Source organism: Vitis riparia, unplaced genomic scaffold (genome assembly GCF_004353265.1).
Source record: "Vitis riparia cultivar Riparia Gloire de Montpellier isolate 1030 unplaced genomic scaffold, EGFV_Vit.rip_1.0 scaffold473_pilon_pilon, whole genome shotgun sequence".
NCBI classification, from domain to species: Eukaryota; Viridiplantae; Streptophyta; class Magnoliopsida; order Vitales; family Vitaceae; genus Vitis; species Vitis riparia.
The window spans coordinates 26834-42743 of NW_023269687.1; the positions used below are offsets into that span (position 1 = coordinate 26834).

Genomic DNA, 15910 nt, shown 5'->3' on the forward strand with positions numbered 1-15910 from the left:
TATGTTACACAGGCACCCTAGAGGCCGCTTATGCAGTACCATCATCAGAATAGAGCACCGCCCCCACCGAGGTCGGTTAGACAGTTCACACAACTTGGGATGCCACTGAGCCGAGCTTTTCAGAGATTGGTTGAGGGAGGACTAATTGCCCCACTACCTCCTAGACCACCATTACAGCCTACCCCCCTAGGATTCAGGACAGATCTTCACTGTGCCTACCATCAGAGAGCAGGCTATGATACAGACAACTGTTCAGCACTGAGACATGCCATTCAGGATTTGATTGATCAGGGCTTGGTTGATTTGGGGCGCCCGGGTGTAGCCACAGACCCGCTACCTACTCATGACACTAGAGCAGTACCTCTACCCCCGGAAGGGGTACATTTGATTGAGTTTGCAGGGGATGAGATATTTATGATGGGTTGGGATGGAGAGGCTCCTCAGCCGATCAGTCTATATGAGGAGTCAGATTTTGTTGGATATACACCTAGACAGCAGATCCCCAGGCCATTCAGTTTGACCTTGGACGAGATTTATGGGCCGTTTCCAGTATCACCGGTATACTTACAGCATGTGCCACCTGTGACACCCTTCATTCTGTTCCCAGAGGAATATAAGCCCCATCACAAAGATGTTTAGATAGTTACACGGAGTGGAAGGGTAGCACAACCTCCACCCGTTGATAGGCCATTTGCTGGTATAGTTGCCAGATAGGAGTTTCAGAGGGAAGATGATGAGATATTACACCAGTTGCGCACTACTCAAGCTCGCATATCTATTTAGAGCCTTTTGGCCTCATCTAGTACACACAGAGATGCATTGGTCAGAGCCCTTAGCCAGATTAGGGTTGACACTGCTACTACCCCAGATGGGCTTATTCACATGTTGACAGCTGATAGAGCTACATGCATAGTGTTTTCTGATGATGACTTTCCACCAGAGGGATCAAATCATGTTCGACCCTTATTCATTGATGTTGTTTGTTTAGGCCGTCGGGTGCCGTCTATTCTGCTGGACAATGGTTCTGCCCTGAACGTCTATCCATTGGTTACTGCTATTGCACTTAGGTTTTCACCAGCTGATTTTAGGGCTTCTACACAGACTGTTAGAGCTTATGATGAGACTCAGAGGATAGTTATGGGTACACTCAGTACACATGTCATGATTGGGCCAGTTAGTTACTCCATAGTATTTTAGGTTTTAAGGATTTAGTCATCCTTTAACCTGCTTCTTGGTCGCCCATGGATTCATGAGGCTGGTGCTATACCATCTTCCATTCATCAGAAGGTGAAGTTCATACACGAGGGGCGCATTATCACGATACAGTCTGATAGAGATATTATCACTTCGTCTGAGCCAGTGTACATATCAGTCACAGTGAGAATGACTCACATTTGACCGGGTTTATGTTCGATGAGGTTCAGGTTGTCAGCTTAGAGGATGGCAGCAGAGATATGGTACCTATGTCATTCGACCAGCACAGCAGCACTTTGGTGCTCAGCATGATGAGAGGCATGTCTTATTTGCCTGGCATGGGATTGGGTCGCCGCCAGTAGGGGCCCCACGGTTTACTTTCGTAGTTGATCACGACACACCGTATGGATTGGGTTACATCCCCACAAAGGCTGATGCACTTTATATGGCACGGCTGTGCAAGGATAGAGTGAGGGCTGGCATGACTGGCATTCCATTTGATTATCCCCTTCGCCCATACACCTTCCAGTTGGCTGACTACTTCATCAGGGGTTCAGAGCATACACCTCGCATAGAGGGGACTGTTCGCATTCCAGAGATAGTTGAGATTCAGGACATCCAGCAAGCCCTGGGTCAGATGCATTTGGACACCGAGACTACTGAGGCGCCTGGTGCCATGATAGTTGCGCCCCATCACCGGACCGAGCTAATGTTTCTCTATGTGTTTCCCCGAGGAGGTCCCTAACAATGACCTACCTATGGATTTGGGAGATGGCACTGACGAGATGGACATGATCGGCATAGGCCGTATCTTCGATGCAGCCCCACTCGGGCCCTATACTACTTTCGATATGTTCGGAGTTTCTGTACTCGAGATTGATGGGGATGACTCTATTCCTGATGCCTACACTGATGATATGATTTTATAGCATTGTCGTATCCTTGATGCAGCCCCATGCGGACCCCATTCTGCTTTGACATATCTGGAGTTTTCGTACTTGATGATGAGTCAGTCCTTGATGTCGTTACTTCTGATTTTACTTCTGTTGAGGGAGCATCTGACTCTATGGACCCACCTCTTTCTTCTGACACTATGTCTGGGTTTGTCACCCGCTTTGATGGTATTTCTGATGGTAATAATGATATGAGTATTTTCGAGTACTTGACTGTGTCACAGCATTTTCCTTTGATTGCACCACCAGCACCCACGATACATATATATGATGTTGATGATGTGGGAGATACGGATGACCCACTGGGTGGTCAGTCAGAGTGTGATTCTGACACAGAGGATGAGAAAGTCACACCCATTTCTGGTAGCACAGAGTTGATAGATTTTGGGGCACCGGATCAGCCCAGGAGATTAGGATTGGCTCTTCCCTATCTCTTGATGAGAGGAGTAAGTTGATTGACCTGCTCAGTCATACTTGGAGTATTTGCCTGGTCATATGAGGGCATGCCGGGCCTGACCCCTCCATAGTGCAACATCACCTGCCCATTTTACCACATGCTAGTCCATAAGCAAAAATTGAGGAGACTACACCCTCGATGGAGTCTGCAGGTTAAGGAAGAAATTCGGAAGCAACTCACTGTTGGCTTCTTGTCAATGGTTGAGTATCCTGAGTGGCTAGCTAATGTCGTCCCTGTTCCCAAAAAGGACGACAAGGTTAGGGTTTGTGTTGACTTTCGAGATCTGAATAAGGCCAGCCCTAAGGATAATTTTCCCATCCCACACATTGATATGCTGGTTTAGACCGAGTTGGAGCGGGCCTTATGTCATCCGAGATCTGACTCAAGAGGGAGCTACCTGGTTGACAGACTTAGACGGAAATCAGTTCACAGAGCCAGTCAATGTGGATCAGCTGAAGAAGTTTTATGCGTGAGATCATGGTCAGAGGATGGGTGGCCGTCACTTCGAGTAGCCATATTCCCTATTGCACATCCATACATTGATATACCCTATTGCTAGCCCTTTGAGCCTCACGTGGTTTATTATGACCCCTTTCTTTCATTCAGCCTTGCATACCTTTTTTGACCTAGGTTGGAGGCCTGCCCCTGTGCGCTTTGTATTTATTGATTAGATCTATGAGCATTGGGAGCATTGTGTTATTCTTTGTTTGTTCTTTTTTGCATCATTGCTTGCTTATTTTCTTCTCCGTTTTGCATCTTCGCACCGTATTCATTTCGCTTCTGTTTTCCCTTGTGTGATGGTGACACGCTCTCATCTCAAGGCTACAAGTTAGGCTTGTCACATCTTTCGTTCCACCCTTAGGTTTTGATCCAGGAGTCTTAGTTTGAGGAGACCATTTGGGTTTGAGATTTGAGGTTCTTTTGGTTGGACTATGCTAGTGGGGTATTCGGCCTACTTTGAAAAAAAAAAAAAAAGAATGAAAAAAAAATAAAGAAAAAAATTGAAAAAGGAAAAAATAAAATAAAAAATGAAAAAAAAGAAAAAATTGTGCTTGTTTGGTATTCGTTGATATACTTGGGATCATCCGAGGTGGTTTTGGGTTTGAGGGATTTCTTTTTCCTTTAAGAGTCGGGTGAGAGCATTGAACGATCCTTCTCACCATGGATCTGGATGACACATTGAGAGTGAGGTTTGGGTTTCCTTTGCACTAGGTTTCCTGGATCATTATCTACATCACCATTCCCATCATATAGTGACTTGCTTTGATTTGCCGTTCTTAAGATGAGTTGTTTGTCATTGTCACACATTGCTACACTTGTTTCCTAGCTTGTTTCTCCATTTCCTATACCTCCATTCATTGTTTGTCTCATCCCTCTTCATCTTCAGCTACCCTCGCCGATCGTCGTCTCGCTTCATGAACGATGAGTTCTTTGGTGCATGTCACCTATTGTTTGATGTTTTTTTATTTAGATACATGGTTGAGTCACCTCACTCACATGGTTCTGCGATATTTGACATTACGCGCAAAGGGGTTTGGCACTATCTATTTGGAGATTTGGGCCTTTGTTTCCCATTATTTCATTCACATTTTATCCCTGGCCTACATTACGGTCCGAGTTGTAAGACCACCCTGAGGCCATAAGGTCTCGTGTTTGCTTCAATACGGTTCATTCGGACAAGCTTCGTCTACTGATTGAGTATGGGATGTTGACAGGTCTCCATTACTTCGGGGGATATCAAGAGTCACATATTGTCTTTCCATTCAGTTTACTTGCCTCAGGCCCGTGATCAGAGACAGATGATACAGACAGTTGGGACCATTGAGGGCACCTTTAAGCGATGTTTTGACATGTTCATACTGGGGCATGCCCCCATCCTTGCATGCTGGCTGTGGTTTTTGTACATATACACAGGCATTCCGTTTAACCTAGCGATGTTATGGGCATCAGAGTTTGAGTAAGCCCCGCATTCAGGTCAGTTTCTTCATACAACAGAGTGCTTCTAGGATCTGACTTGAGATCAGATTCACGATATTCATCGACCCCATTCATTGTCTTGTTCGTTAGTTCAAACGAGTGGGTCTTCAGTGATGTGTTTCAGAGTTTTCATTGAGATATTTGAGTTTCAGATGTACACACTGGGGCATACCCCCTATCAGTTTTCGTGGATATTGAATGTTATGGGCTAGAGTTGAGGGTTTTTTCTTCAAGGATGGATGTTTGTGATGTTTTCAACTCTCTGACTTTAACCATATGTGTGGTTATGGGATTCTGACATGATATTGATACCTTAGACTGAGGCATAACTCCTTCTTGTCACCCTTGGTCACAGTTGTGAGTTGTCCTACAGGGGCATACCCCTTCCTTTCCATCTGTTAATGGTGATTGTTTTTTTTCTTGTCATTTGTCCTCATTTTCTGGGGTTACACTGGGGCATAACCCTTTCTTTTGTCATGATGGAGGTGTTTGATTTCTGGCCTCTTCGAGTCATTTGTTGGCAATCCCGAGAGTCATATTGGGGCATACCCCTTTGTCATCAAGGTTAGTACATCGGCGGTTGCATCTTAAGTCTCCCCGTTATGCTCTGAGTTTTGTTTTAAGGCATCTCCTATTTTTTTAGGCGTCTAGAGCCTTAGTCTTTGCATTCCTACTCTTTTTAGTTCGGTGGCTCCTTGGCATCGCGCCGAGTTCGATCCCCTTCTCCGGTACTCACCCGGATTCTACTATTTTTCGGTACTCGCCCGGAGGTTTTTCGGTACTTGCCCGAACCCTTCTCCGGTACTCGCCCGGAGCTTTTTCGGTACTTGCCCGAATCCTTCTTCGGTACTCGCCCGGAGCTTTTTCGGTACTTGCCTGAACCCTTCTCCGGTACTCGCCGGAGCTTTTTCGGTACTTTTTTGAACCCTTCTCCGGTACTCGCCCAGAGTTTTTCCGGTACTCGCCCGGACCCTTCTTCAGTACTTGCCCGAATTCCACCATTTTTCGGTACTTGCCCGAACCCTTCTCCGGTACTCACCCGGAGCTTTTTCGGCACTTGCCTGAACCTTTCTCCGGTACTCGCCCGAATTCTACCATTTTCCGGTACTCGCCCGGACCCTTCTCCGGTACTCGCCCGGACCCTTCTCCGATACTTGCCCGGACCCTTCTCCGGTACTTGCCCAGATCCTTTTTCGGTACTTGCCCGAACCCTTCTCTGACACTCACTCGAACCCTTCTCCGGTACTCGCCCGGACTCCGCCTTTTTTTCGGTACTTGCCTGAATCGGATTCCTGATCTTTCTCGACATTGTGATCGGGTCTCCTTGTATCTTTCTCCGGCATCGTACCTATATCCTATAGTCCATTCGGTCAGCATGACTTATTTCCCTTAGCCTTCTTTATTATTGGGTGGGGACAAAATTGTTGGTCATTTGGGTTCTTCACTAGAGTTCATTTCACTCTTGCATTGCTTGCACATCGCACTCACAATTCACTCGTTCATTCACTCTACTGAAGAGGGGCATATTTGTAGACCCTCAATTTTGTCCCTCGACATTGGCATTTATCCTTTGGGCGTCACCTGCACCCATCGTTCTCATATGGCACCACTAGGGCCCCTTTTGGGCTTAGTCGGTGTCCGAGCCTCGTGTGGGCTTGTCTGTGGTCCATTGTGGTGCGTATGTGGTTCATTTTGGAGGGTCATCATGACCATTTTCCTAGTCGTTCACATCACCCTATAGGAAGGAAGTGGGGTCATCCCGATATTTTAGCTTAGTTGAAGTTTATAGGAGCATGTTGAGGTTCGGAGCACTCGGGCTTGTTTTGATCATGGCTCCCTCATTCAAACTCGGAATTGCACACCATTTTTTTTATGGATTCCTCACTCTTCCAGGAATATTCTATCAAATTTTCAAGATTTTTTGCGACCGGTTCGACCGGTTGGCATCCGGTTCAGCCGGTTCATCGAGTCAGTTGGTGTAAAACACTGATTTTGGTAATTTTGGGACCCAAATCCTACATGGCTCAGGCCAATAAGCTCCAGATCAGTTTTGGGGAATGTTGTGGGCCCATTTTGGGCCCTGGTTTGGGTTCCTTGCAGCCCACCACGAATCCATATGGATTCTTGTTGGTGAAGCAAGCTGAAAACTGAAGGGAGTGAGCTGGCCTCGTAAGTGCAAGAGAAATAATGGGGGGTGTGGTTCCCATGCTGATGGAGGGGTTTTCGGTGCTAAAGGGGAAGGAACCCAGGAGGCTCAAAGGCTGAGAGGGGTATGAGTATAAAAGGTGAGAGGATAGGAGAGCAAAGGACCTTTTGGCATTTTTGAGAGAGGGGATATTTTGTTGGTGAGAAAAACAGAGGGTGAGGAGCATCTTCTGAGTTGAGAGTGTGGAGGAAAGCTACAACATCTCGGTTTTCTGGAAGTCATCATCAGCGTACATGGATCATATTTGGCAGAGATTCTGAGGTAAGTATGCTGAACTTTTTTTTTTTACCTACAGGTCATCTTCATCGTCTTCGTATGCTTTTTCCTCTTTCTCATCCTCTTTTATTTCCTTTGATGTGAAGATTGTATTGCTTGGGTGTGGATAATAAAGGCCACACATGTTTGTTGTTGATTGGTTATGAATGGTTGAGGATTACAGTTGAGGATGATTGTTTTCTTGATGTGTTAGAATCACGTTTAGGCTCCAGTTTAATTCATTCATCCTTTTCAATTCAGCACCATAGTTGGTTGACTCTGTCAGTCATGAGGAACACCTGACCTTGCTTTGTTTGGTTCTCACTCATCCGGGCTCAGAATTGAGAACCATTTCTTTTGCTTGCTTCCTTATTCATTTAGGAACTTTTTAACCAAATCTGGGATTTTTTATCAACCAGCTGAACTGGTTGAGAACCGGTTCAACCGGTTCAGCACCATAGTTGGCTGACTCTATCAGTCATGAGGAACACCTGACCTTGCTTTGTTTGGTTCTCACTCATCCGGGCTCAGAATTGAGAACCGTTTCCTTTGTTTGCTTCCGTATTCATTTAGCAACTTTTTGACCAAATCTGGGATTTTTTATCAACCGGATGAACTGGTTGGGAACCGGTTCAACCGGTTCAGTACCATAGTTGGCTGACTCTGTCAGTCATGAGGAACACCTGACCTTGCTTTGTTCAGTTCTCACTCATCCGGGCTCGGAATTGAGAACCGTTTCTTTTGTTTGCTTCCTTATTCATTTAGGAACTTTCTAACCAAATTTAGGATTTTTTATCAACCGGCTAAACTGGTTGGGAACCGGTTCAACCGGTTCAGCACCATGGCTGGCTGACTCTATCAGTCATGAGGAGCACCTGATTGGGCTTTGTTTGGTTCTCACTCGTCTAGGCTTGGGATTGAGTGCCGTTGCTTTTCTTTGATTCCTTATTTATTTAGGAGTCTTCTAAAAAAATTTTGGGAACTTTTTCTCAACAGGTTGTACCAGTTGAGAACTGGTTCAACCTATTCTGCAAGAGGACTTTGGGCAGCCCTCAATTTTGGAAAATTTCAAGCCCGTATCAATTGGGGCTCAAACCTATTTGCTATGGGGCACTTGTGAGCCATCTTGAAGGTTTAAGTCAGTGTTTGATTTCAATTAGTGTGGGCCCATTTTGAGGTTATGGGCGGTGTGGTCTAGGTAAGTCTAGTTTGATTTGTATGACATTTGGGGGAGTCCATTACCTGATTTCAACCAGCTTTCTTCCTTTTTGGCACAAAATTTGATGCTTGATTTTGAATACATGTTGCATGGCTGACTCACCCTCTGCTGCAGCACATGGCTAGGGACCACAGATATGCATTGTTGGTTTTAGATTGTTGAATCATATGCATGCATGGTGCTTGATCCTGAATGATTGTTATGTGTTTATCTGTATTTGGTTGACCTTTTATGCAGTGTTGGGCTGGGGACCACAGGTACGCACCCATTGTTTTGGTTGGTTGAATTCATATGCATGCCAAATACCAATTAGGATTGTGTGATTCATGACATCTATTTAGCCTGAGGTTTCATCTTTGACCCATATGCTGCCACATACCCAATTCATTAGTAGAGACCGAGTTCCGGGCCTAGAGGGGTGCTACCTCGCATGAGGTACCTTCCCAATGGGTAACCTAATCCCCGGACCCAGAATCTAGTTTTCGTAGACCGCTTTTTCCATACTGGGGTCATTAGGGGTTTTTGTTCTTACTTAATTTTCCCCATTTTAAAAGTAAAAATAAAAAGTAAGTGGCGACTCCATACGACACCGTTCCTCATCGGAGGCAGGTTTTTCAAAACTGGAAAACCCAACTTTTTCATTCTTTCTTTTCTTTTAAAAGCAAGTCGCGTCGGTCCGGTGGATCGGGTGAGGGTCCACAAATTCGCGACTCCATCATGATAGAAGAAAGGGGCATGATCCTTTGTTGGGTGGGGACAAAATTGTTGGGAGAAGCCCCGAGGAGTCTGAGGCCGCGACATCATTGTGTGGGCCCGGCCGTTTACTTCCCACTGGCACTACTCCTCTCCGCTCATCCCTTTCTCCCCACTACTCTCTCCGCTCCTTCCTCCAAACGCAGCGTTTCATCCTCCTCCCTCACCATGGCCACTGCCAAGGCTCAGCCTTCTCCTCTTCCTCCTCCTCCGGTGGCCAACAAGGTGAAGCACGAAATGGAGATGTTCGGCGACGTGAAGATCGACAACTACTACTGGCTTCGTGACGATTCTTGTTTCGATCCCCAAGTTCTTTCCTACCTTCGGGATGAGAATGCCTACACCGATCTCCTCATGTCCGGCACCAAACACTTAGAAAATCAGATTTATGCTAAAATAAGAGGACGAATCAAGGAGGATGATATATCTGTACCTTTACGCAAGGGGCCTTACTATTACTATGAGAGGAATTTAGAGGGAAAGGAGTATGTTCAATATTGTAGGCGCCTTGTGCCCAATGTTGAGGTTCCACCTTCTGTGTATGAGACTATGCCAACCGGACCTAGTGCTCCTCCTGAGCATGTTATCCTTGATGTGAATATCAAGGCTCAAGAGCATGCATATTATAGCATTGGCGCTTTTAAGATCAGTCCAAATAGTAAGTTGGTAGCATATGCAGAAGACACTAAAGGTGATGAGATTTATACTGTTTATGTCATTGATGCTGAGACTAGAGCTCCTATAGGGAAGCCTATAGTAGGTGTAACACCATATCTTGAATGGGTTGGTGATGAAGCTTTACTTTATATCACAATGGATGAGACTCTTCGGCCAGATGATTACTACTCAAAAAGTGCTATTTGATAGCTTTTAATTAATCCTTTTAAACACTTTTGAGTAGTAGTTAGTGCCTTTTAACCCAATTAGCATGTTAAGGCCCCTTTCAATCAATTCTAATCAAATTGTGTAAGTTTTGGTGTTTTTGTTAGTATTTTGATCACCAAAGCATTATGAGATTGAGGAGAGTTATATGGAATCCTTGGCAAACAATGGGAAGCTTAGAGGCATGAAGAATCAAAGCTTTGAAGCACTTTTGCCATAAGCAAAGTGGAAATGCAAGGGGAAGCAAAGAGAATCCAGCCATGAAGCATTCTTGATGACAGTCACTGCAGCCACTTTTGGAGCACTTCCTGAAGTCCAAATTATGCATGCTATATGTCATTTGAAAGCTTAGGAAGTCAAAAATCCAATGCTTCAAACCGTGTATGATTTGGAGCTGAAATGAGGAAGTTACAGCCTTTGGAAGATGATTGCTCCAAGTTGAAGGAAGGATTCAGAAAAGTGCTGCGGAATCAGCCTTTTATTGCGGAATGATTTCGCAACACTTTTGTACAGTGCTATGAATTTCCCCTGAAGCTTCACGCCGCGATGGAAACCAAACACCACAAGATGGAAGTCCACTTCGCAGAGGTGTTGAATCAGCCTTTTGCTGCAAAGAAATTTCGCAGCCCTTCTTATGCACCTGTGAAATTTCGCAGACCTCATTTTTCACCTGCGAAATGGTCCTTAGTGCTTCCCGATATTTGTAATCGACACTTGGAGATATTTTTCATTAGATTTTTGTTGCCTAAATGCCCAAATTCTCCTTGTATCCCACCAATTATAGGATTCCTTAGCTTTTAAGTTAGGAATTTGGCTAAAATATCCATGTAATAGCTGTAATTGTAATTTTGGTTGAAATAGAGCCCGAGGAGCCTCTTCTGAGGGTGATGAACCTTTTGTAAAAGTTTCAAAGGAAGAAATACACAGAGCTTGAGCTCTGCTTTACCTTCTCACTTTGATTGTGTTTTTTTTATTTATTTACTAAGTTATGCACTCTCTGAGGAGCTTTCCCCAGAGAATGAGTAGCTAAACCTTTTAGTTCCTTGGAGTTAAGGTTACCGGGAAAGGTTCCAAGTGCAAGAATCAGAAGCTTTGTGGTTTCAGCTATGAATGAAGAGAGAGTGCGTCCCATGAATGGTTTCTAATGTTTTTAGTTAACTTAAAACACCTTGGAGTCACCTGGGCCAACACTTGGTAAGGCAAATGATCTCCAACCATGGAGATGCACTAGTTTACCCCTTGCGAGCCTCTGGTAGGTGACTTGAAGGTAGGATTTTCTAGAATAGCCAACACTTGATAAGCTTTTGGACTCTAAGGAGACATCCATTAGTTATCTCTTGCGAGCTTTTGACGGGTAATCCAAGGTTAAAGATCACCTTGAATGGTAAAGGCTAAGTGAGAGGCTCGAACCATTGCAAGTTGCATCAGTGAGAGAATTAAAGCTGAAATCCAATTGAGGGATGCATTTGTGCAGCACCTGTTAGAGAATTGACTTTATGTTAATTCTCTAATGTGAGGAAATGAACCAACTGACCGGAGCTATGCTTTTGCATGAGGAACCTCCCCTGTATACTTGAATCTCCAAGGAATGCTTTTCTTCTTAAGTAATTTTCATCACTTGCTGTGTTGTTAACCTAAGCTTAACCCTTTTTCAACCAAAGTTTGTGTTTTATTTCTTAAGCTAATCTTGAAATGAAACAGCACCAATTCACTTTGAATTGGTATCATTTTCAACTTGAGTACCCTTCCCAGTGGAACGATCCTAGAGCCACTATGCTATAGTAGCTTTTTATTTGCTACCCTAGTTCATGGTGTTATAGGTTAAAAATTTTGTTGATTACTCCCGCCATCAAGGAGCACCAGCTGGACACAAATCAACTGAGACACCAATTAGGCATGAATCACCAGACAAGGTGTGGCTACACAAGTTGGAAACAGATCAGTCAAGTGATTCCTGTCTTTATCATGAAAAGGATAGTATGTTTTCTATTGATCTTGAAGCTTCTGAAAGCAAGAAATTTGTGTTTGTTGGATCTGAAAGTAAAACTACAAGGTTCATCTTCTATCTTGATGTTTCAAAGCCAGAAGGAGGACTCATGGTCTTGACATCCCGTTTAGATGGCATTGACACATCAGCCAACCATCGTGGGAATCATTTTTTTATTAAGCGCAGAAGTGATGAGTTTTTTTAATTCGGAAGTACTCGCTTGTCCACTGAATAATATATCTGAAACCATAATTCTTCTTCTACATAGAGAAAGTGTGAAAATTCAAGACATATAGCTTTTCAGTGATCATCTTGTTGTATATGAGCGTGAAAATGGTCTGCCTAAAGTTACTTTTTATCGCCTTCCAGCAGTTGGAGAACCACTTGGAAGTCTTCAAGGTGGTCGGATTGTCAATTTTCTTGATCCTATATACTCTATGGATCCATCAGAGTCACAATTTTATTCCAGCATTTTACAGTTTTCTTATAGCTCATTGAGGACTCCTTACTCTGTATATAATTATGATATGAACACAAGTGTTTCCGTTTTGAAGAAGATTCAAACAGTATTGGGGAATTTTGATGCATCGAAATATATAACTGAAAGGAAATGGGCCAATGCTCAAGATGGCACTCAAATTCCTATATCAATTGTTTATCGGAAGGATCTAGTGAAACTTGATGGATCTGATCCATTACTGCTTTATGGCTATGGTTCCTATGAGATCTGCGTGGATGCCCATTTCCTGGAGTCAAGGTTGTCCTTGTTAGATCGAGGTTTTATATTTGCAATAGCTCACATCCGTGGGGGTGGTGAAATAGGGAGGCAGTGGTATGAGAATGGAAAGTTGTTAAAGAAGAAAAATACATTCACCGATTTTATTGCTTGTGCCGAGTATTTAATAGAGATGAAATACTGTTCAAAGGAAAAACTGTGTATTGAAGGAAGAAGTGCAGGAGGGTTGCTTATTGGTGCTGTTCTTAATATGCGGCCTGATTTATTTAGGGTTGCTATTGCTGGAGTACCTTTTGTAGATGTGCTTACTACAATGCTGGATCCAACTATCCCTCTTACAACTTCAGAGTGGGAGGAATGGGGTGACCCTCAGAAGGAGGAGTTTTATTTCTACATGAAGTCATATTCCCCAGTGGAGTCGCCAATTTGTGAACCCTCACCAGATCCACCAGACCGGCGCGACTCGCTTTTAAAAGAAAAGAAAGAATGAAAAAGTTGGGTTTTCCAGTTTTGAAAAAGTTGGGTTTTTCCGCCCCCGGTGAGGAACGGTGTCGTATGGAGTCGCCACTTACTTTTTATTTTTATTTTTAAAATGGGGAAAATTAAGTAAGAACAAAAACCCCTAATGACCCCAGTATGGAAAAAGCGGTCTGCGAAAACTAGATTCTGGGTCCGGGGATCAGGTTACCCATTGGGAAGGTACCTCATGCGAGGTAGCAACCCTCTAGGCCCGGAACTCGGTCTCTACTAATGAATTGGGTATGTGGGAGCATATGGGTCAAAGATGAAACCCTAGGCTAAACAGATGTCATGAATCACACAATCCTAATTGGTATTTGGCATGCATATGAATTCAACCAACCAAAACAATGGGTGCGTACCTGTGGTCCCCAGCCCAACGCTGCATAAAAGGTCAACCAAACACAGATAAACACATAACAATCATTCAGGATCAAGCACCATGCATGCATATGATTCAACAATCTAAAACCAATGATGCATACCTGTGGTCCCTAGCCATGTGCTGTAGTAGAGGGTGAGTCAGCCACGCAACATGTATTCAAAATCAAGCATCAAATTTTGTGCCAAAAAGGAAGAAAGCTGGTTGAAATCAGGTAATGGACTCCCCCAAATGTCATACAAATCAAACTAGACTTACCTAGACCACACTGCCCATAACCTCAAAATGGGCCCACACTAATTGAAATCAAACATTGACTTAAACCTTCAAGATGGCTCACAAGTGCCCCATAGCAAATGGGTTTGAGCCCCAATGGATACGGGCTTGAAAAATTCCAAAATTGAGGGCTGCCCAAAGTCCTCTTGCAGAATAGGTTGAACCAGTTCTCAACTGGTACAACCTATTGAGAAAAAGTTCCCAAAATTTTTTTAGAAGACTCCTAAATAAATAAGGAATCAAACAAAAGCAACGACACTCAATCCCAAGCCCAGACGAGTGAGAACCAAACAAAGCCCGATCAGGTGCTCCTCATGACTGATAGAGTCAGCCAGCCATGGTGCTGAACCGGTTGAACCGGTTCCCAACCAGTTCAGCCGGTTGATAAAAAATCCCAAATTTGGTCAAAAAGTTCCTAAATGAATAAGGAAGCAAAAAAAAAGAAACGGTTCTCAATTCCGAGCCCGGATGAGTGAGAACCGAACAAAGCAAGGTCAGGTGTTCCTCATGACTGACAGACTCAGCCAACTATGGTGCTGAACCGGTTGAACCGGTTCCCAGCCAGTTCAGCCGGTTGATAAAAAATCCCAGATTTGGTTAGAAAGTTCCTAAATGAATAAGGAAGCAAAAAAATAAACGGTTCTCAATTCCGAGCCCGGATAAGTGAGAACCAAACAAAGCAAGGTCAGGTGTTCCTTATGACTGACAGAGTCAGCCAACTATGGTGCTGAACCGGTTGAACCGGTTCCCAACTAGTTCAGCTGATTGATAAAAAATCCCAGATTTGGTCAAAAAGTTCCTAAATGAATAAGGAAGCAAACAAAGGAAACGATTCTCAATTCCGAGCCCGGATGAGTGAGAACCAAACAAAGCAAGGTCAGGTGTTCCTCATGACTGACAGAGTCAGCCAACTATGGTGCTGAACCGGTTGAACCGGTTCTCAACAAGTTCAGCCGGTTGATAAAAAATCCTAGATTTGGTCAAAAAGTTCCTAAATGAATAAGGAAGCAAAAAAAAGAAACGGTTCTCAATTTCGAGCCCGGATGAGTGAGAACCAAACAAAGCAAGGTCAGGTGTTCCTCATGACTGACAGACTTAGCCAACTATGGTGCTGAATTGAAAACGATGAATGAATTAAACTGGAGCCTAAATGTGATTCTAACACATCAAGAAAAAAATCATCCTCAACTGTAATCCTCAACCATTCATAACCAATCAACAACAAACATGTGTGGCCTTTATTATCCACACCCAAGCAATACAATCTTCACATCAAAGGAAATAAAAGAGGATGAGAAAGAGGAAAAAGCATACGAAGACGATGAAGATGACCTGTAGGTAAAAAAAAAGTTCAGCATACTTACCTCAGAATCTCCGCCAAATATGATCCATGTACGCTGATGATGACTTCCAGAAAACCGAGATGCTGTAGCTTTCCTCCACGCTCTCGACTCAGAAGATTCTCCTCACCCTCTGTTTTTCTCACCAACAAAATATCCCCTCTCTCAAAAATGCCAAAAGGTCCTTTGCTCTCCTATCCTCTCACCTTTTATACTCATACCCCTCTCAGCCTTTGAGCCTCCTGGGTTCCTTCCCCTTCAGCACCGAAATCCCCTCCATCAGCATGGGAACCACACCCCCCATTATTTCTCTTGCACTTACGAGGCCAGCTCACTCCCTTCAGTTTTCAGCTTGCTTCACCACCAAGAATCCATATGGATTCGTGGTGGGCTGCAAGTAACCCAAAAAAGGGCCCAAAATGGGCCCACAACATTCCCCAAAACTGATCTGGAGCTTATGGGCCTGAGCCATGTAGGATTTGGGTCCCAAAATTACTAAAATCAGTGTGTTACACCAGTTGACTCGATGAACCGGCTGAACCGGATGCCAACCGGTCGAACCGATTGCAAAAAATCTTGAAAATTTGATAGAATCTTGAAAAATGGTGGAATTCGGGCAAGTACCGAAGAAGGGTCCGGGCGAGTACCGGAGAAGGGTTCGAGCAAGTACTGAAAAAGCTCTGGGCGAGTACCGGAGAAGGGTTCGGGCAAGTACCGAAGAAGGGTCCGGGCGAGTACTGGAGAAGGGTTCAGGCAAGTACCTAAAAATGGCGG

General features: G+C 44.1%; 1 pseudogene; it reads left to right on the forward strand.

Annotated features, from left to right (window-relative positions):
• Positions 1 to 8996: 8996 nt before the first annotated feature.
• Positions 8997 to 13109, forward strand: LOC117909935 (annotated as a pseudogene).
• Positions 13110 to 15910: the final 2801 nt, after the last annotated feature.